This window comes from Saccopteryx bilineata, chromosome 2 (assembly GCF_036850765.1).
Source record: "Saccopteryx bilineata isolate mSacBil1 chromosome 2, mSacBil1_pri_phased_curated, whole genome shotgun sequence".
NCBI classification, from domain to species: domain Eukaryota; kingdom Metazoa; phylum Chordata; class Mammalia; order Chiroptera; family Emballonuridae; genus Saccopteryx; species Saccopteryx bilineata.
In genome coordinates, this window is record NC_089491.1 from 226,126,532 (window position 1) to 226,147,895 (window position 21,364).

The 21,364-nt window shown below is 39.6% G+C and overlaps 1 protein-coding gene across 8 annotated transcripts in view; it reads right to left on the minus strand.

Annotated features, from left to right (window-relative positions):
* The window catches only part of DYRK1A (dual specificity tyrosine phosphorylation regulated kinase 1A), a 268,791-nt gene that overhangs the window by 146,223 nt on the left and 101,204 nt on the right, over positions 1-21,364 (minus strand). The window contains exon 1 of one of the 8 annotated variants that reach the window (XM_066259379.1): positions 12,683-12,703. The exons of the other annotated variants lie outside the window; for them this stretch is intronic. The gene's annotated coding sequence lies outside the window, so the exon portion shown is untranslated. Of the gene's footprint in view, positions 1-12,682; positions 12,704-21,364 lie in introns of those variants that run through there. 8 annotated transcript variants of the gene reach the window in all.

A 21,364-nucleotide genomic window follows, 5' to 3' on the forward strand; every position in this document is an offset into this window, starting at 1 on the left:
TTTAGTAGGAGGGGCAGACTCAGAACAGGCTGGTCCTACACCCACATGTGGTAGTTAATAATCAGGAAAATCAATTAACAGGATACATCACATAAACAAAATGAAGGATAAAAATCACACGATCATCTCAATAGATGCAGTAAAAGCATTTGACAACATCTAGCACCCGTTTCTGATAACTCTCAGCAAAGTGGAAATACAACATCTCTAACAATAATAAAGGCCATATATGGCACACCAACAGCTAACATCATACCCAACAGGGAAAAACTGAAAGTATTTTCCTTAAAATCAGAACAAGACTGGGATGGTCCACTTTTACCAACCTTATTCAATTTAGCACTAAAAGTCCTAGCTACAGCAATCAGACAATAAAAAGCCTCCAAACTTCAAAAGAAGAAGCAAAACTGTCATTATTTGCAGATGACATAATAATATATGAAGAGAACCCTAAAGAGTACACCAAAAAACTACATGAACTAATAGATGAATTCAGTAAAGTAGTAGGATATAAAATAAATATTCAGAAATCGGTTGCATTTTTATAAACCAATAATGAACAATCAGAAAGGGAAACTAAGTAAAAAATCCTACTTACAATTGCATCAAAAAAATAATAATAATAAAATACCTAGGAATAAACCTAGCCAGTAAGTTAAAAGACCTGTACTTGGAAAACTATAAGATACTGAAGAAAGAAAGTGAAGAAGATACAAATAAATGAAAGCATATACTGTGCTCATGTACAGGAAGAATTAACATTAAAATGTCCATATATATATATATATATATGCTCAACATCATTAATTGTCAGAGAAATACAAATTAAAACCACGATATAACACCTCACACCTGTCAAAATGACTATCATCAATAAATCCAGAAACAACATGTATGGCGAGGATGTGGAAAAAAGGGAACCGTGTATTGTTGGTGGGAATGCAGATTGGTGCAGACACTGCGTAAAACAGCATGGAGATTCCTTAAAAAATTAAAAATGAAACTGCCTTATGACCCAGCAATTCCACTTCTGGGAATTTATCTGAAGAAACCCAAACATTTTTTCTAAAGAATACACACACAGCATGTTCACAGCAAAGTATGTTCACAGCAGCATTATTTTTACAATAGCCAAGATCTAGAAGAAACCCAAGTGCCCATCAATAAACAAGTAAAAAAAGCAGTGGTACATACATGCAATAGAATATTATGCAGTCATAAGAAAAAAAGAAATCTTACTATTTGGAACAACATGGATAGACCTAGAGAGTATTATTCTAAATGAAATAACTCACAAAAAGATAAATACTACTTCACTTATAAAAGAACAAAATAAACAAGAGAATAGAAACAGACTCATAGAGAACATTTTGACAGTTGCCATATGGGAGGGAGTTGGGAAGATGAATATAAAAGGTGAAGGGATTAGAGAGAGAGAAAGAGAGAAAGGAAGGGAGAGAGAGAGGGGAAGGAGAGAGCAGTAGAAGTATCAACTGGTAATTGCTTCACTTTAGTTGTCCACTGCCTCCTTCTCATATGTGCTTTGACAGGGAGCTCCATTTGAGCCAGCAATCCCTTGCTCAAGCCAGCGACATTGGGATCATGTTGATGATCTCACGCTCAAGCCAGAGATTTCAGGGTTTCAAACCAGGAACCTCAACATTTCGGGTCAACTCTCTATCCACTGCATCACCACCAATCAAGCAAGGGGAAGGGATTAAGAACTACAAATTGGTAGTTACAGAATAGTCAGTCATGAAGATTTAAAGTACAGCATAGGGAACACAGAGTCAATAATATTGTAATAACTATGTATGTTATTAGATGAGTACTAGATTCAATGGGGTGACCACTTCATTAAGTTATATAAATGTTTAATCACTATGTTGTACAACTAAAACGAATATAATATTGTATGTTAACTGTAAATGAAAAATAAAAAATTTAAGAAAACTTCATTCGGAAAAGGTAAATGAAAGGGGTACCTGAGACTTTATACTATTGTTGTAACTTCCTGTGAATCTGTTATTTCACAAAAAAAGAATTCAAAAGAAAAAAAAGCCAGTGCTCCTTGGAAAAATGGCCAATTCCAATTCCAAAATTAGACAAAACTAGTTCAAGATAAGCCTGGAAAGTTCTAAAAAAACAAAACAAAAAAAAAAAAAAAATGAAGACATGCCAAAAGGACAGAGCCAACTTGAAGGCGATTTCACTAGAATAACCTTGGACAACTGAAGCATCAAAATAATTACAGTAAAGGACTATAACCCATTGCACAGAAACAGAAATCCAAGTACCCATATGGTGATATAAAATAAGGGACTAAATTAAAAGTCTGATTACTAATGGAATATTATATAGTCTCAAAGTACCTGTACACAAAATACGTATTACCAGGTGTGGAGGTGCTATAACTAAAATGAAGAAACCTGAAGGCCCCACCATAATCAAGTGGTCAAAATATACTGCTCACAAAAAGTAGGGGATATTTCAAAATGAATATGAAGCGATAAAATATCCCCTACTTTTTTTGAGCTGTATAAGTATTATCAGTAATGAGACAAACTGAAATTATATACCACCCAGAGTAGGCACAATAATGGCCCCCAAAAGATGTCTACATTCTAATTCTTAGAATCTGTGAACGTGCTACTGTACATGGCAAAAGGGAATTAAGGCTGTAGAAGAAATTAAATTTGCTAATCACCCAGCAAATATTTTAAGGTCAATTTAAAAAAATTTTAAAGGGGGGAGTCATATCCTGGAACTCCTACGGGTCTACGATATCATGCTTTTTACTTAAAAAACTTTAAATTTCTTTTGAATGCTGATGAACAGGAGACGCCAAATCTTTTTCTCCTGCAAACTACTACCTTCTTTATTTGATCCAGCTAATAACACTGTTTGTCTTTTTCCAAATAGCTCCAGATATATGGAAAAGATTTATATAGGCGGATGGGGATCCTCAAATCCCTCAGCGAGGTCTTCTGAGCATGGCTTTTAAGATACCAAGAGGCAGAAAAGCCCAATAGAGATCAGGGGAACTACCAGCTTTTAGGATACACCCTTAAAGGCTCCAACGCCCCAAAGGGGTCTCATAGGATGTCATCTGGGTCCTGCTTCAATAGTGGAAAGGAAGGTCATTGAGCTAAAGCCTGCCAGACTTGCATGCCTCTGCTGTGAGGAAACAGGGACACTGGAAGGTAGGTTTCCCCCTCGCTCCTCTAAGGGAGGGTTCAGTCTCTTCCAGCCCTGCTCCAGCCACCTATGACCTAACATTGCCCAGAATGCTGGGGTTTGCCACTGAAGGCTGAAGGTGCCCAGGGCCGTCGGCCCCATCTACGACACTGTGGACGAGCCTAGGGTATTTCTTCCAAGAAGCAGGTAAACTGATCTCATTTACACAAGGGCCACTTAACTATGTCGTGCCTGAATAGTCAGGTTTTTTATTCTTCCCTCGAAGATCTCTGTTGTGGGTGTTGATAGTCCTATTTTCTGCTGCTTTGTTTAATACATAGTGTTTCCTTTATTCCTCCTACCTCAATGCCCCACTCATATTTCAGGCTGGGACCTACTCCTAATTTAGAGCTCTCTTTTCCCCTTTTGCCAACTTCTATTATGAATCTTCCTTTGCCACCAGCTTAGTGTATCCCAAGGTTCTCTTTACCAAGCCACAGTCGCAGAGCTCCAGGGAAAAGCAACCTGGTCTCATCTCTCCAGGCAGAGGAGAACAGAAGCTACATCTCCACACATGCTGCAGATGGCTTTTCCAGTCTACCTGAATCATTACCAGTTAGAAGCAGCGGTCATTGGGACTTGAACGTGAGCTGCAAAGTATAGAATTGTGACAACAATTCCAGTGCCATGCAGACTTTTCCTGGACGTGGACTTTTCCTGGACTCCTGCTCCTTGTGACAGCTCCTAACAGACTGAACTGGGGTTGGGTTGCATTTTTCAGGGATTTGGCATGGTGTTGGGGCCAACTTGGACTTGGTGAACATGTTAAGGACACTACTCATTTATGGATTCTTGCTGTATTGGCCAAGAGTTTGCTTAAAGGCTTTAATCAGTGTAAAAAATATATAGAAGACTGGATAAAGAAGATGTGGCACATATACACCATGGTATACTATTTAGCCGAAATGACATCGGATCACTTACAACAAAATGGTGGGAGCTTGATAACATTATATGGAGTGAAATAAGTAAATCAGAAAAAAACAAGAACTGCATGATTCCACACATTGGTGGGACATAAAAACGAGACTAAGAGACATGGACAAGAGTGTGGTGGTTACGGAGGGCAGGGGGAGGGAAGAAGGGAGAGGAAGAAGGGGAGGGGGAGGGGGAGAGGGGAGGAGGAGGGGGGCACAAAGAAAACTAGACAGAAGGTGACGGAGGACAATCTGACTTTGGGTGATGGGTATGCAACAGAATTGAATGACAAAATAACCTGGACATGTTTTCTTTGAATATATGTACCCTGATTTATTGATGTCACCCCATTAGAATTAATAAAAATTTATTTATTAAAATAAATAAATAAATAAAATAAATTTGCTAATCAAATGACTTAAAAATAGTTTAGCCTGACTAGGCAGTGGTGCAGTGGATAGAGCGTTGGCCTGGAACGCATTAGGACCCACATTCAAAACCTAAGGTCGCCAGCTTGAGCTGGGATTCTAGACATGACCCCATAGTCACTGGCTTAAGCCATAGGTCACTGGCTTGAAGCCCAAGGTCGCTGCCTTGAGCAAGCAGTCACTGGCTCAGCTGGAGCCCCCAAGTCAAGCAACATATGAGAATAATCAATGAACAACTATGGTGCCACAATGAAGAACTGATGCTTCTTATCTCCCTTCCTATCTGTCTGTCTCTATCTCTCTCCCGTGCTAAAAGAGAGAGAGAGAGAGAGAGAGAGAGAGAGAGAGAGGGAGGATATCCTGGATTATCCTGGTGGGCCATATAATCACAAGGGTCCTTAAGAATGAAAAGCAGGGGCCCTGGCCGGTTGGCTCAGCAGTAGAGTGTCGGCCTGGCATGTGGAAGTCCCAGGTTCAATTCCTGGCCAGGGCACATAGGAGAAGCATCCATCTGCTTCTCCACCCTTCCCCCTCTCCTTCCTCTCTCTCTTACCCTCCTGCAGCCAAGGCTCCAGTGGAGCAAAGTTGGCCCAAGCACTGAGGACGGCTTCATGGCATCCACCTCAAGAGCTAGAATGGCTCCAGTCGCAACAGAGCAACACCCCAGATGAGCAGAGCCATCGTCCCCTGGAGGGCATGCCAGATGGATACTGGTAGGGTGCATGCAGGCGTCTGACTGCCTCCCAACTTCTAACTTCGGAAAAATATATATATAAAAAAATGGAAAGTATGAAAAGAAGAGGGAGAGATGGCAGCAAGAGATAGACTAGGCCCAAAGTTGCTGGCTTTAACAATGACAGAAGGGCCCTGTCTGGTGGCTCAGTGGATAGAGTGTCAGCCTAGCATATGGATGTCCTGGGTTCAATTCCCAGTAAGGGCACACAGGAGAAGTAATCATCTGCTTATTCCCCCTCATTCTCTCCTTCTCTCCCTTTGCCCCTTCTCTCTTTTCTCCTTCTCTTCCTCTTCCCCTTTCAAAGCCAGTTGCTCTATATGTTCGAGCATGGCCCCAGGCTCTGAGGATAGCTCCTTTGGACCAAGACAACCTCAGGTGCTAAAAATAACTCAGTACTCGAGCATTGGTGCCAGATGGGGTTGCCAGATGGATCCTGGTCAGGATGCATGTGGGAGTCTACCTCCCTATCTTCCCTCTTCTCACCTAAAAAAAGGGGAGAGGAGGAAGGAAGAAAAAGGAAGGAAAAGGAAGAAGGGCAGTCCTGACCAGACTGTGGTGCAGTGGATAGAGAGTTGGCCTGGGACGCAGAGGACCCAGGTTCAAAATCTCGAGGTCGTCAGCTTGAGCGCAGTCTCATCCAGCTTTAGCACGGGGTCACTGGCTTGAGTGCAGGATCAGAGACATGACCCCATGGTTGCTGGCTTGAGCAAGGGGTCAAGGGCTCTGCTGTAGCCCCCTAGTCAAGGCACAAATGGAAAATATATCAATGAACTAAAGTGTCACAATGAAGAATTGATGCTTCTCATCTCTGTCCCTTCATGTCTGTCTGTCCCTATCGGTTCCTGTCACAAAAACAAAACAAAACAAAACAAAAAAAACACAACAATGAAAGAAGGAAGCCATAGACCAAGAATGCAGGCAGCCTCTAGAACAGCGGTTCTCAACCTGTGGGTCGCGACCCCGGCGGGGGTCGAACAACCAAAACACAGGGGTCGCCTAGGCGTGTTTGGTCGTTCGACCCCCGCTGGGGTCACGACCCACAGGTTGAGAACCGCTGCTCTAGAAGCTGGAAAAGGCCAAAGAAAGACTTTCTCTTGTAGAACCTCGCTCCCAAATAAATGCAATCCTGCTGCCTGCCGCCTTGATTGAAGCCCAGTTGACATCCATTTTGAAATTCTGAACTTCAAATTAATAAATTTGTTTTTAACTCATTAAATGTGTGGTAATATGCTACAGCAGAAATAGAAAACCAGTGATACATCATCTTAACAAAATTCAAGGAAAAAAATACAGCATCTTTTTATGATATTCCTGCAAAGAAGCCCAACCTACATCTGATATGAAGAAAAATAGGACAAATTCACATTGAGGGTGACTCTATAAAATACTATAACTGGCTTGTATTCTTCAAAAAAATTAACATCATAAAAGACAGCTGAGGAACTGTTCTAGATCAAGAGTTGGAAACACATGAGGCCAAATATGTAACTGATCTTAGACTGCATCCTTTTCCTATAAAGAACACTAGTGGGTCAAGTGCTGAAACATAATGGAGTCTTAGGGATCAGAGACAGCTGTAATGTATTAATGTTAAATTCCTGCCTTTGATGGCTGCATTGCTGTTATGCCCCTGTTTGTAGGGATTACGCACGACAATAGTCACAAAAGACATCATGTCAACAACTTTCTCTCAGATGGTTCAGGAAATAAGTTATATATATTATGCTGCAACTTTTCTGAGTTCATGTCAATAAATAAGTAAATAAAGTAAAATAAAGGTGGTAAACCTCAAATTGCAGACCAAACCCCATCCAGGTTGGCAACCACCATGTTTCTGAAGAGCCCAGAGGAATATTCTCTGGGAAAAATGAACACTTGGAGATGTCAAGTACAGCAGAGAGTAGGTTTGAGGCACAAGAGGAAACAGTCTATACCAGTGGTAATCAACCTAGTCCCTAACGCCCACTAGTGGGCGTTCCAGCTTTCATGGTGGGTAGTAGTGGAGCAACCAAAGTATAAATAAATAGATTTAACTATAGTAAGTTGTGTTATAAAGATTTATTCTGCCAAACTTGGCGAAAATCCAACATAAAGTACTTGGTATGTAATTATTATTATATGCTTTAACTTGCTGTAACACTGCTTTATAAATTCTATAAAGTAAAGTTACTTCCCTACTTTATAAATCACCATTACTGTGGAACCAGTGAGTGGTTAGAAAATTTTACTACTAACAGAGATACAAAAGTGGGCGGTAGGTATAAAAAGGTTAACTACCCCTGATCTCTACAGAACTGTAGCCTCCAGTTTCCTTCTCCACTTCTGCCTGCAAACAGCAACAAGAATGTATATGCACTCCCTCTCCCCCAGGCACAGGATCTACATTTTGCATCAGAACACACCAAGAGTCCAGGAGTAAAATCCCTAGGGATATTCATATTCCAGATCTCTCAATCACTTTCCTAAGTGTTCAGTGAGCAAGCCTCACCCTCACAAATCTTCCAATGGCCTCACCCTCACAAATCTTCCAATGGTCTTTACTGTGCCTTACTCTTAAATATAAAATACCAGCCCATGGATGGCCACATCTCTGAGGAAAGCTGCCAACATCAAAGACAAATCAAACCAAGCAGAAAAACAGGAACCCAGAGGAAACTGAGACAATGCCATGAAGGAGAAAACAAAAACAAAAACAAAAACAAGGTGTTTAACTATAACATGAATGTGCTGGGGAAGTAAAACAATATATGTATTCATGAAGTAAAAACAAAAATGCAGGTGGAGGGAAAAAGGAGCAAAGAAAAAAAAACATAAACCCTGATGGAAGATAAAAGTTAAAATTCATCTCCCAAGAAAGGTTAAAAAAAAAAAAGATTAAAGGCAGAAAACAGACAAGATAACACTTGAAAAGGCCAAAGAGAAAAAACTATCAAGGAAATTACACAAGAAAATTCCCCAGCCCTGGCAGGATAGCTCGGTTAGTTAGAGCAGTGGTCCCCAACCTTTTTTGGGTCACGGACCGATTTAATGTCAGAAAATATTTTCACGGACCAGCCTTTAGGGTGGGACATATCACGTGACTGAGACAAGCATCAAGAGTGAGTCTTAGACAAATATAACAGAGGGAATCTGGTCATTTTTAAAAAAATAAAACATCGTTCAGACTTATAAATAAAACGGAAATAATATAAGTTATTTATTCTTTCTCTGCGGACCGGTACTAAATGGCCCATGGACCGGTACCGGTCCACAGCCTGGGGGCTGGGGACCACTGGGTTAGAGCATCCTGAAGCGCAGAGGTTCCTGGTTCAACCTCTAGTCAGAGCACATACAAGAACAGATGTTCCTGTCTCTTTCCTACTCTCTCTCTTCCCCTTTCTAAAATCAATAAAATAAATAGTAAAACAAAGAAAGAAAATGTCCCAGATCTACAGGATATTCATTTCCTAAGTGAAAGGATACGTCCAACACAAGAAAAGGACCCATTAGCCTGCCCAGGCAGCAGCACAGTGGATACAGTGTGAGACTGGGATACAGAAGACCCAGGTTCAAAACCCTGAGGTCGCCCACTTGAGCGTGAACTCATCCGGCTTGAGCGCAGGCTCACCAGCTTAAGTGTGGGATCACAGATATGACTCCCACAGTCGCTGGCTTGAAGCCCAAGGTTGCTGGCATGAGCAAGGGGTCACTCATTTTGTTGTAGCCCCCCAGTCAAGGCACATATGACAAAACAATCAATGAACAACTAAGGAGACTAAGGAGCCACAACAAAGAATTGATGCTTCTCATCTTTCTCCCTTTCTGTCTGTCCCTATCTGTCCCTCTCTCTGTCAAAAAAAAAAAAAAAAAAAGAAAGAAAGAAAAGCACCCATGACAAAACAAGCACTACAAGCCAGACCTATGGTGGCATAGTGGATCAAGCGTCGACCTGGAACACTGAGGTCACAGGTTCAAAACACTGGGCTTGCCCGGTCAAGGCACACATGGGAGTTGATGCTTCCTGCTCCTCCCTCCTTCTCTCTCTCTCTCTCTCTCTCCTCTCTAAAAAAAAATGAATTAAAAAAATAATTTTAAAAAATCACTACAAAATGTCAAAACACCACAAAGAACAGAACCTTAAAATTTCTGGGGTGAGAGAGGGGGTCGTGTCACATAAAAAACATCAAAATCTACTAACAAATTAATGGCTCTCTGCAACATCAGAGTCAGATATTTTGTGCCTCCTGCAGGATATATAGCACTCATGCAGTATTCTAACCATTCACCACCACCAGCCCCCAAAAAAGAGAAAAAGAAATGAAATTTTACCAAGCCTCTAGATCTTATTACCAAGTATCAGGAAATACAGGGACAGGGGAACATGTCCAATAACACCAGAGATTCACTCAAAAACATTTAGGCTGTAGGAAACTACAAGACAGATGACACAGTTTCGTCAATAAATAAAGTCAAGGAGGAAAAACTAATAGAGTAATGAGACTTAAGAGCTCTGTCAATGACAATTTATGAAACTTACTTCAACCTTGGTTTAAATAAACTGTTGAAAATATAATTATAAAGCAATCATGTCAATTTGAACTCTTACTATATATTTAAAGATTATTGTTAATCTTTTAAAGGGTATGATAATAGCATTGGGGTTATGGTATAGAATATATAGGTGCATACTGAAAATTCACAAGTAAAATTATGTATCTGGGTTTGCTTGCAAAAACTCAAAGGGAAGAGAGGTAGACAGCTATATATGTATATATTTTTTTATTTTTTTTAGAAAATTAATTTTAACAAGGTGACATTTATCAATAAGGTACACAGATTTCAGGCAAACATCACTCCATCATCTGACTAGTCAATTATGTTGTATATCCATCACCTATAGTCAAGTCATTCTCCATCACCTTATATTTGTCCCTCTTTATCCCCTTTACCCCCCCACCTATGCGTGAAATCATACGGTTTTTAGTCTTTTCTGATTTACTTATTTCACTCAGTATAATGTTCTCAAGGTCCATCCATGTTATCAGAAATGACCCTATGTCATATTTTGTTATGGCTGAGTAGTATTCCATTGTATATATGTACCACATCTTCTTTATCCAATCCTTTATCAAGGGACACATTATTCCCATGTCTTGGCCACTGTGAAAAATGCTGTGATGAACACGGGGGTGACATGTGTCTTTAGGTACCAATGTTTTCGAGTTTTATGGGTAGATACCCAGTAGAGGAATTGCAAGGTAATAAAGTAGTTCTATTCTTAATTTTTTGAGGAACAACCAGACTTTCTTCCATAATGGTTGTACAGTACTAATTTGCATTCCCACCCAGCAGTACGAGGGTTCCTTTTTCTCCACAGCCTCTCCAACACTTGTTATAACCTATCTTGTTGATGGTAGCCGATCTAACAGGTGTGAGGTGGTATCTCATTGTAGTTTTGATTTGCATTTCTCAAACAGCTAGTAAAGATTAGCATTTTTTCATATACTGTATCTTGTCAAACACTTGTATGTCTTCTTGAGAGAAGTGTCTGTTCATGTCCTTCCCCTCTTTTTAACTGGATCCTTTGCTTATTTGTTGCTGAGCTTTGTGAGTCTTTACATATTTTGGATATTAATCCCTTATCGGAGCTGTTGTTTGCAAATATCTCCCATTTAGTTGGCTGCCTATTTGTTTTGTTGTCAGTTTCTTTTGCTGTGCAGAAGCTTTTTAGTTTGATATATTCCCATTCATTTATTTTTGCCTTTAATTCCCTTGCCTTTGGTGTCAAATTCATAAATTGTTCTCTACAGCAAAGGTCCATGAGTTTCAGTGCCTATGTTTTCTTCTACGTAATTTTTGTTTCAGATCTATGTTTAAGTCTCTGTATATAGACTTTTTAAAAGTTGTCATGAATAGCCCAACCGGTGGTGGCACAGTGGATAGAGCATTGGTCTGGGACACTTACGTCCCAGGTCCAAAACCCTGAAGTTGCCAGCTTGAGCACAGGATCGACATGATCCCATGGTCACTGGCTTGAGCCCCCTGGTCAAGGTACGTATGAGAAGCAATCAGTGAACAACTAAAGTGACACAACTATGAGTTGGTGCCTCTCATCTCTCTCCCTGCTTTCTCTCTAAAAAAAACCCAAAAAAACAAAACAAGAATTAAAGTGATTATGAGCTGATAAATGTTGAAGTTGAATGAGTACATGGTAGTTCCTTATGTCCTCTTACTTTCCTATACTTTTGGGTATTTTTAATGGAAACCAAAATACAAATTACACTTGCTATGTAAAGCTACAATACCATGAAGCAATACAGAGTTCTCAGTAAAAATAATCTTCAAACTGCAATTCTGTACCCAAAACTTTTAATCGTGAGGGAAAGCTAATTAAACAGTGTCAACCTGACCTGTGGTGGCGCAATTAATAACACAACTGACTCAGAATGCTGAGGTCTCCAGTTTGAAACCCTAGCCTGCCAGATAAAGAGACATACAAGAAGTAACTACTATGAGTTGATGCTTCCCACTCCTCCCCCCTTTTCTCTCTCTTGCTCTCTCTCCCCTCTCTCTAAAATCAATTTTTTTCTTTTTAATAAAGATAGTTTCAGTCTCGGCCAGGAAACTCAGTTGGTTAGAGCAGTGGTCCCCAACCCCCGGGCTGTGGACCAGTATCGGTCCCTGGGCCATTTGGTACCGGTCCGCAGAGAAAGAATAAGTAACTTAATTATTTCCGTTTTATTTATATTTAAGTCTGAACGATGTTTTATTTTTTTTTAATGACCAGATTCCCTGTTACATCTGTCTAAGACTCATTCTTGATGCTTGTCTCGGTCACGTGATACATTTATCCGTCCCACCCTAAAGGCCAGTCCGTGAAAATATTTTCTGACATTAAACCGGTTCGTGGCCCAAAAAAGGTTGGGGACCACTGGGTTAGAGCATTGTCTGGATACATTAAGGTTGACGGATTGATCCACAGTCAAGACACATCTAAGAATCAACCAATGATGCATAAGTAAATGGAACAAATCAATCCCTTGCTTGCCCTCTCCCACCCTAAAAAATAAATAACATTTTCTTTAATAAAAAATAAAAAATGATAATGTTTTAAAAAAATAAAAATAGTCTCAGACAGCTCAAAAAATTAAAATCTCCTTTCTCGGGAAGTACTGGAAGTTATGCTCCAGGAAAAGGAAAGATAAAAACAGGAACGATAAAGGTCAGAGAACCAGGAAACAGAAGATCCAAACCCGTTGGGAGAGACACAAAGGTACTGTTAGGACTAGAAAGCAAGAGTTTCACTGAGTAGCTTGATGGAGGGTTGGTCCCCTAAGAAGGTTAAGGGGGGATAACAGAGGGAGGGCACAGGACAACTAATTACATGATAAGTTTGTGCAAAAAACTATATTGAGGGACTACTGGAACGTATAAGAAAATTCAGTCACAATGCCTAGAAAACAAAGCAAATGGAAATATAACTGTTAATTCCAGGAAAAACAAAATCATACAAGGACAGAAATACAATTATGATGAACAAGACCCTATAGTCATGATTAAACACTGAATACATTTAACAAGAAAACGTGTAACTATAATGGCAGACAGAGAAAGGAAAAGTGTAAGGCAGGTGGTTTAAAGTTAAATATTCACCTACCTTAATATGAAAGTCAATAACGTCTAAAATTTTAAGTTAAATAAAAAAACAGGGTCAAGGATACCTACCAAGCCTCCTTCTTTTTGCACACCTACCCATTTCGGTACATGCTCAGGAAACAGCATGCCCAGTTCCAAGAGTGTGCCTCACAGTCTAAATGCAACCCCTTTTCCCCTTTCTAGTGAGTGTTTCAGAAACAGGCATGGAACCCAGGAGTTCCATGGCAAAGTTTCCTAGGCAAAGTTTCCACATTCTTATATAGCTACAAGAAGAACGTTCTCTTCTTTCTCTGCACATTGCTGTGCTAGATACAAGTTCTGAAACTGCTGTAGCCATTTTATTAATCTCAGGGTGCAGCCAGCCGATGACTTAAAGGTGGAGATGAAAAACCTGAGGTCCTTAAGACATTATAGTGCCACCAAATCAATTAGCCCTAGAGCCCACCTACCCCTGGACTGCAAACAGTGAATTAAATTCTCCTCTTTGAAGCCGTTTAAATCAGGGTCTCAATATTTGCATCCAAAAAGCAGTCTAGCTGATACAATAAGCATGTTCCTTAGAAACAAAGGAAAATGGCAAGAAGAAACAACTAAGGTTTGCGGTAGAAATAATTACCTATGGAGCAGAGCTTCCCAACTAGTGGGCATGGCCCACAGTGCCTCAAGTGTTTGGATGCGCGAGGATCCTCTCAGGACCTCAGGATACCCAAAATCTTTTATATTTTATCCATATGGACCCTGGGCTGAAAATATTTGGGAAGCAGGACTAGAAGTAGTGAGGGTTTATCTGATGACTGCTTTTTTCATTATCGGCCTGTCAGTAGTAATCAATTCTGAGCATATGCATGTTAAAACTAAAAATTAATCCTTAAAAAAATATATCGCAGTTGTCCCTGGCTAGTTGGCTCAGTGAATAGTGTCAGTTGGCGGGCAGAAGTTCAATCCCCAGTCAGGGTACACACAAGAAGCACCCAACTGCGTCTCTTCCCCACCATCTCCCCCCTTCTCTCTCTCTTCCCCTCACACAGCCAGTGGCTCTGCTGGTCCAAACATAGGCCTCAGGCACCGAGGATGGCTTGGCTGATTCAAGCATCAGTACCACACAGGGGTTGCCAGGTGGATCCCGGTAGGGGCGCATGTGGGAGTCTGTCTCTCTATCCCCCCTCCTCTCACTTAAAAATATATATTGCAGTAAGCAAAAGAGACTAAAAATATGATCTGTAGAGACATCTTTAACAATAAGATAAAGAATTTAAGACTATTTCAGAAACAGAACTCAAGCCTGCTGGGTAATAACACAGATTTGAAAGTGACAGGAGAGGAACAGTTACAAGGAATCAAAGACTACACAGATGTTTCTTCTTTGAGAACATAACTCTACTCAATGGCAAAGAGAAAACACAAAATTACTTTTTGTTGTGCATTACACTGGTTGGATTATACTACTGTAGATGCTATCTACCAAAGACTCTTCTAGTTTCACAAGTAATTCAACTTGAGAAGCTAAGATACAGTATAAATTAATTCCAGAAACCCTTCATTCAGCCATGTTTTAAGGGCTAAGAAAGATTTTAGTCCTAGACATACACTGCTCAAAATATACATGGTTCCTGCTCTCATAAAATTAATCTAGTATTTGTTAAACCATATTCTACAAAAGCAATATAGAATACCTTTGAATGAGAGCTGAGCCTGGTTTGAATCTCATCGTTACAAACCACTAGAAAAAAATTATTTCATCCTGGCACAGCGGATAGAGCGCTGGCCTGGGAACTGAGGACTCTGGTTCAAAACCCCAAGGTTGATGGCTTGAGACACAGGCCACCAGCTTGAGCATGGGGTTGCCAGCTTGAGTGTGGGGTCATAGACGTGACCCCATGGTCGCTGGTTTGAGCCCAAAAGGTCACTGGCTTAAGGGATCACTGGCTCAGCTAGAGACCCCTGGTCATGTATGAGAAAGCAATAATGAACAACTAAGGTGCCTCAACTATGAGTTGATGATTCTCATATTTCCCCCTTCCTGTCTGTCTCTCTGTCACTCTTTAAAAAATGAAAAAAAATATTTCACCTCTAAGCCTAGGTTATGATATGTGTATGTTTATAAAGTATTCAAGCTTAATAAAGATTATCCTTACTGGCCCTGGCCAGTTTGCTCAGTGGTAGAGCATCGGTCTGGAATGTGGATATCCCCAGTTCAATTCCCAGATGACACACAGGAGAAGCAACCATCTGCTTCTCTACCCTCTCCCTCTTCCCTTTCTCTCCTGCAGCCAAGGCTCGGTTGGAGCCAGTTGGCCCCAGGCTCCATGGCCTCACCTCAGGTGCTAAAACAGCTCAGTTACTGAGCAATAAAGCAACAACTGCAGATGGGCAGAGCAACGCCCTGTAGGGGGCTTGCCGGGTGGATCCCAGTCTAGGTGCATGCGGGAGTCTGTCTCTCTGCCTCCATACTTCTAAGTTAAGAAAAAATATTAAAAGATAAAAAATAAAATAAAATAAGATTGCCCTTACTATGTTAATAGGTGAGGAGATAGTTTCCTACAATATGCTAAGATGCATCGTGAATCTCCAAGAAAGTTAATTTTCTCCAAGTCTATTTCCTTCATACCACAGCATCTCAGGGGAATGCTCAGCAGAGCACATTTATGGCAAAGAGAAGCTCCCTGTGGGGTTATCCTGCTTCTAACCCACTAGGACTGATTTTTATTACTACGTCATCATACTGTCAGCCACTTAATTTTTCTAACCACTATTTATTTAGCTGTGCAAACCTTTATACAGTAATCACTTTTTAAGACTATTATGCCTTGGTCTACCTACTAGACCCTGATCATCTCAGAAATAGAGGGAATATCTTTTAGACTGATTACTCAAGTACGTAGAAAAACAGTATGGTAACAGTAAAAATGCTTTCTCAGAGAAACAATGCACACATTTTAACCTCATTCTTTCAGTCATTCAGCATTTATGGAGTCTTCTATGAGCCAGGGCCCCGGCATACAGCAATGAAAAACATAGCTGCAACCTCTACTTTTAAGCAGCTTAGTCTAAAGGCAGCACATGTATGACACACACATGCACAATCACATACACAGCCCTAAAATTCAGGCGGAAGAAGTGTGCGGCTATGAGAAGAAAAAATTTAGTGTGTTTGGAAACCTAATCTAGAATGGAGGTAGAGGGAGTCAAAAAGAAATCAGAGGTTTCCCTGAAAAAACGACATCTAAATTGAGACCAAAAAGATGAGGAGTTAGTAGGACAAAGTTCTTAGCATACTACTTACTCTTTATAACACTAGAAGTATTAAATACATACTTCCCTGTTATATAGACAGGGAAACTGAGGCTCATGGAAGTCGACATACTTGGGAAAAGGCAGGGCTAGAATTCAAAGCCAGATTAGCTAGACTAGACTCCACTAATGTACTCTTTACCATTACACAATACTATTTGTGACAGATAAGCTCTAAGGTGGCTCTCCTGACATAGCTTCCTGCTGCCAGGAACACTGACTTGCTTTTAACAGAGAACACAGGAAAGGTAATGAGATGTCATTTCTGTAGATATGATGCCTAAGAGCATACATCCATCTTGCAAAGAGACTCTATCCTTCACTGTCTTTAAGAAAGTAGGTGGAGCCTGACCAGGCAGTGGCGCAGTGGAAAGAGTGTAGGACTGGGACGCGGAGGACTCACGTTCAAGGCCCTGAGGTTGCCAGCTTGAGCGCGGGCTCATCTAGTTTGAGCAAGGCTCAGCAGCTTGAGCCCAAGGCCACTGGCTTAAGCAAGGGGTCACTCGGTCTGCTGTAGCCCATGAGAAATCAATGAACAACTAAGGTGCCACAATGAAAAATTGATGCTTCTCATCTCTCTCCCTTCTTGTCTGTCTGTCCATATCTATCCCTCTCTCTGTCTCTCTGACACACACACACACACACACACAAACACACACACACACACACACACAAGAAAGTGGCATGTTGGGAAGAACCATATAGTAGGAAACTGAAGGCAGATAGCCACCAATAGGCAGCAAGAAACTGAGGCCCACAGTCCAATAGTGCACAAGGAACTGAATTCTACCTACTAACTCTATGAGTTGAGGAGACATCTATCCCTAGTCAAGCCTCAGATGACACAACAACCCAACCAACATCTTGACTATAGCCCACTGAGAGCCTAAAGCAGAGGACCCAGCTAAGTTGTGCCTAAAAATCCAACCCATGGAGAAACTGGGAGATAATAAATGTGTTTTAAGCTTCTAATTTTGTGGTGATATTGTTACATATCAATAAATAACACACCGTTGCTTAATAGAGTTCTTCCACAGTCTACTAGTACTCTGCTGAAATACTGATATTCAACTACCCTTAACTATACATCAAGCCAACTTGAGGTAATCACCATTCTTCTTTTGAAGTAAAACTCGAGTGACGTCACGGAAATGGTGCCGTGAGCAGCGCGTCCGACAGCTCTCCCCTAAATCACAACAAATTTATCAACTAGAAACAGAAAAATTTATCCTCGGAGCATTCCGGAGTTCCACACAAACTGATAGCGAAAGGACTGTTATCACTTGAATCTGAGAGACGAGGGTGTGGAGGAATCTACCACAGGGACGTTCTTTCAAACCGCAAGGAAGTGCGCCTGTGTGCTATCAATAAGACCACCCTCAGATGCCGATAAGAAAGAGGAAATCGAATATTATGGATACAAAAGAAAGAGAGGTAACACAAATAGATGTGGAAAAATCTATGGAGAAAAGACTTAACATATTGGAAGCCTTGGAGCTAAATGACAGAGAATTTAAAATAGAAATCTTAAAAATACTCAGAGATATACAAGAAAACACAGAAAGGCAATATAGGGAGATCAGAAAACAACTCAATGAACACAAAGAATATATTACCAAGGAAATTGAAACTATAAAAACAAATCAAACAGAAATGAAAAACTCAATTCACGAGCTGAAAAACGAGGTAACAAGCTTAGCTAACAGAACAGCCCAGATTGAAGATAGGATTAGTGAAATAGAAGACAAACAACTTGAGGCACAACAGAGAGAAGAAGAAAGAGACTCAAAAATAATAAAAAACGAGAAAGCCCTACAGGAATTGTCTGACTCCATCAGAAAGAATAACATAAGAATAATAGGTATATCAGAGGGAGAAGAGAAAGAAAATGGAATGGAGAATATACTCAAACAAATATTAGACGAGAACTTCCCAAGCCTGTGGAAGGAACTAAAGCCTCAAATTCAAGAAGCAAACAGAACACCAAGTTTTCTTAACCCCAACAAACCCACTCCAAGGCACATCATAATAAAGATGACACAAACCAATGACAAAGAAAAAATTCTCAAGGCAGCCAGGGAAAAGAAGAGTACAACATATAAAGGAAGGCCTATTAGATTATCATCAGATCTCTCAGCAGAAACTCTACAAGCTAGAAGAGAGTGGACCCCAATATTTAAAGCCCTGAAAGAGAGGAACTTTCAGCCAAGAATACTATACCCATCAAAGCTATCCTTCAAGTATGAAGGAGATATAAAAACATTCACAAATACAGAAAAGATGAGAGAATTTATCAACAGAAAGCCCCCACTCCAAGAAATACTAAAGGGGGTTTTCCAACCAGATTCAAAGAACAAAAGAAAACAACACCACAAGTAACAGCTCCACCAAGAACACAATAAAACCAAACTTAAACTGTGACAAAAAAGGAAAAAAAGGGGGCAGAGGATGGAGATTAACAGTAGCAAAGGATGATGAAGTGCAGAAATACTTATAAGATAGGGTACTACAATGAATATGGTAGGTACCCTTTTCATTACTTAATGGTAACCACCCTTAAAAAAACCACCACAAAAACACTTGACTTAAAAAAGGTAGCAACAGAGGAAAGAAGTATGGAACACAAACAAACAAAAACAAATGATAGAAAAACAAAAAAGAAGAATCAAACTAGATACAAAACTAACAGAAAGCAATTTATAAAATGGCAGTAGGGAACCCACAAGTGTCAATAATTACACTAAATGTAAATGGATTAAACTTACCAATAAAAAGACACAGAGTAGCAGAATGGATTAAAAAAGAAAATCCAACTATATGCTGCCTACAAGAAACACATCTAAGCAACATGGATAAAAACAAATTCAAAGTGAAAGGCTGGAAAACAATACTCCAAGCAAACAACACCCAAAAAAAAGCAGGTGTAGCAATACTCATATCTAATAATGCTGACTACAAGACAGAAAAAGTACTCAGAGACAAAAATGGTCATTTCATAATGATTAAGGGAAAGTTGAATCAAGAAGACATAACAATCCTTAATATATATGCACCAAACCAAGGAGCACCAAAATATATAAGACAGCTACTTATTGACCTTAAAACAAAAACTAACAAAAATACAATCATACTTGGAGACCTCAATACACCGCTGACGGCTCTAGATCGGTCATCCAAACAGAGAATCAATAAAGATATAGTGGCCTTAAACGAAATACTAGAACACCTGGATATGATAGACATCTACAGGACACTTCATCCCAAAGTGACAGAGTATACATTTTTCTCTAGTGTACATGGAACATTCTCAAGAATTGACCATATGTTGGGCCACAAAGACAATATCAGCAAATTTAGAAAAATTGAAATTGTACCAAGCATATTTTCTGATCATAAAGCCTTGAAACTAGAATTCAACTGCAAAAAAGAGGGGGAAAAACCCACAAAAATGTGGAAACTAAACAACATACTTCTAAAAAATGAATGGGTCAAAGAAGAAATAAGCGCAGAGATCAAAAGATATATACAGACAAATGAAAATGAAAATACGACATATCAGAATCTCTGGGATGCAGGAAAAGCAGTAATAAGAGGAAAGTTCATATCACTTCAGGCCTATATGAACAAACAAGAGAGAGCAGAAGTAAACCACTTAACTTCACACCTTAAGGAACTAGAAAAAGAAGAACAAAGACAACCCAAAACCAGCCGAAGAAAGGAGATAATAAAAATCAGAGCAGAAATAAATGAAATAGAGAACAGAAAAACTATAGAAAAAATCAATAAAACAAGGAGCTGGTTCTTTGAAAAGATCAACAAAATCGACAAACCCTTGGCAAGACTCACCAAGGAAAAAAGACACAGGACTCAAATAAATAAAATCCAAAATGAAAGAGGAGAGATCACCACAGACATCATAGATATACAAAGAATTATTGTAGAATACTATGAAAAATTATATGCCACCAAATACAACAATCTAGAAGAAATGGATAAATTCCTAGAACAATACAACCTTCCTAGACTGAGTCATGAAGAAGCAGAAAGCCTAAACAGACCAATCAGCAGGGAGGAAATAGAAAAACTATTAAAAATCTCCCCAAAAATAAAAGTCCAGGCCCAGACGGTTATACTAGTGAATTCTATCAAACATTCAAAGAAGACTTGGTTCCTATTCTACTCAAAGTCTTCCAAAAAATTGAAGAAGAAGCAATACTTCCAAACACATTTTATGAGGCCAACATAACCCTCATACCAAAACCTGGCAAGGATGGCACAAAGAAAGAAAACTACAAACCAATATCTCTAATGAATACAGATGCTAAAATACTAAACAAAATACTGGCAAACCGAATACAACAACATATTAAAAAAATAATACATCATGATCAAGTGGGATTCATCCCAGAATCTCAAGGATGGTTCAACATACGCAAAACGGTTAACGTAATACACCATATCAACAAAACAAAGAACAAAAACCACATGATCTTATCAATAGATGCAGAAAAGGCTTTTGATAAAATACAACACAATTTTATGTTTAAGACTCTCAACAAAATGGGTATAGAAGGAAAATATCTCAACATGATAAAGGCCATATATGATAAACCATCAGCCAACATCCTATTAAACGGCATAAAACTGAGGACTTTCTACCTTAAATCAGGAACAAGACAGGGTTGTCCACTCTCTCCACTCTTATTCAACGTGGTGCTAGAAGTTCTGGCCAGAGCAATCAGACAAGACAAAGAAATAAAAGGCATCCATATCGGAAAAGAAGAAGTAAAGCTATCACTTTTTGCTGATGATATGATCCTATACATCGAAAACCCGAAGGACTCCACAAAAAGAATATTAGAAACAATAAACCAATACAGTAAGGTCGCAGGATACAAAATTAACATACAAAAGTCCATAGCCTTTCTATATGCCAACAATGAAATATTAGAAAACGAACTCAAAAAAATAATCCCCTTCACGATTGCAACAAAAAAAATAAAATACCTAGGAATAAACATAACAAAGAACGTAAAGGACCTAGATAATGAAAATTACAAAGCATTGTTAAGGGAAATCGAAAAAGATACAATGAGATGGAAAAATATTCCTTGTTCTT